This window comes from Cebus imitator, unplaced genomic scaffold (assembly GCF_001604975.1).
Source record: "Cebus imitator isolate Cc_AM_T3 unplaced genomic scaffold, Cebus_imitator-1.0 Scaffold145, whole genome shotgun sequence".
In the NCBI taxonomy this organism is placed as follows: Eukaryota; Metazoa; Chordata; class Mammalia; order Primates; family Cebidae; genus Cebus; species Cebus imitator.
This window is the reverse complement of record NW_016107460.1, coordinates 4620018-4621762: the sequence shown is the minus strand read 5'-3', so window position 1 is coordinate 4621762 and position 1745 is coordinate 4620018. Positions and strand designations below refer to the sequence as shown.

The 1745-nt window shown below is 63.3% G+C and overlaps 1 protein-coding gene across 1 annotated transcript in view; it reads left to right on the top strand.

Annotated features, from left to right (window-relative positions):
* PANK4 (pantothenate kinase 4 (inactive)) overlaps positions 1-1745 on the top strand; it is a 21215-nt gene that overhangs the window by 11396 nt on the left and 8074 nt on the right. The gene's annotated exons all lie outside the window — the stretch shown is intronic.

Genomic DNA, 1745 nt, shown 5'->3' with positions numbered 1-1745 from the left:
CCTCCTCAGGGGCGCAGGGGTCTCCTCAGGGGTGCAGGGGGCCTCCTCAGGGCTGCAGGGGGCCTCAGGGGTGCCGGGGACCTCCTCAGGGGCACAGGGGGTCTCCTCAGGGGTGCAGGGGGCCTCCTAAGGGCTGCAGGGGGCCTCCTAAGTGTTGCAGGGGGCCTCAGGGGTGCCGGGGGCCTGTGCACTTTGGGGTTGAAACCCAGAGTCACAGGAGCACCCCCAGGACTCTGCCCTAGGCCCGCGCACTCTGGCTAACGGTGTCGGTGAGAGTCTGCTTTCCTCGGAGTGCCTGGGCTCATTGCTCAGATCCCTAGTGTGTTTGCCTGGCCTGAGCTGGGTGGCACTGGCGGGCTAGGAGACATGTGCCATGTCTGCCAAGTTAGAGCTGCTCCAGAAGGGCCCCCTGCCAGGACCTGTGTCAGCCAGACAGGATCCCCCCAGCACGGCCCCACGTGACAGAAACTGCCCCTGTGCTGCAAGCTATCTGGGCCCTCGACTGTGCCCCCAGCGGGCTCATTCCTTCTGTAGCTGGGAGCAGTCACCCGAGGTCACGCACAGAGCTAGTTGGACCCCACAGGACAGCCCCCTGGCATCGTGGATGGGAAGTTGCTTTTCATTTGTGGACACGGGGTCCCTTACAAGTCCGTGTCCATATTTTCAAGACCCAGCCTGGTTGGGTTCTGGCTTCTCAGGAGGGCGCCTGTCTTGGGCGTGGGTCCTGCTGGTCACCCCAAGGCAGTGGCTCCGCCAGATGTGCCACACTGACCACAGCCCGCTCTGTGTTTCAGCACTTTTACCTGTTTGGCACTCCCACCAGCGGCACAGCCCTGCCAGGCAGGAGGGCCCCACCTTACTGAGGGTCAGACTGGCATATGGAGGGATGGAGTCATTTCTTTGGGTTTATATCGTCCAAAAAAAGGCAAAGCGAAGATTTGCAACCCGTTTGTCAGGACAGAAGGCGCCTGCAACCTGGCAGGGCAGCACTGGGCAGTCCCTGCTCAGCCAGCAGTGGTTACCGCGGGGCTCTGCTGGCTTCTGCGCTGGCTGTGGGAGGTCCCTGGCTTTCCCTTCCTGGAAGGTGTCCTCCTCACCACAGAGCTCCGTGCCCGTGCCCGGAAGTCCCTGCTCACCTGGTGGCTGCTTCTCCAGCCCCAGGAGTTGCCTTGGGGCGTCCCAGTGGAGAAGGGCTGAGGCCCGGCGTGGGACCTGTGAGGAAGCCACTGGAAGGTGGGAAGAGGTGGCCAGCTGGACAGTTCCCCCCACAGTCCCCCTGGCCCCAGAGCAGTGGCCACCATGGTCAGTGTGCAGGGGGCCAAGTACTGGTGTGTGTGTTGGCTCGGCTCTGTCCAGCTCCTCCCAGCATAAGGTGGAAAGAGCCAGCAGGGCCCATGAGCGCCCCTGTGCTGGGTGCAGGTGGCCCCAGGGTGTGTTGGGCGCATAGGGGCCCAGCCTCACCATAGACCTTTGCAAACAGAACATGCTTGGAATCGGGGCAGCCATGGAGAAAGGAAGGGTGCATGTGGGGGGTATGGGCTGCCTGCCCAGCACTTAGTGAGGACAACACACCAGAGCTCAGTGTGCAGACACAGCCACCTGGAGGAACAGAGGTGGGAACAGCATGGCTGCAGGGGTGACGGTGAGGGGTGGCTGCAGGGGTGACGGGGAGGGGTGGCTGCAGGGGTGATGGGGAGGGTGGCTGCAGGGGTGACACGATGGGAAGGGGGTTACTGTAGGGATGG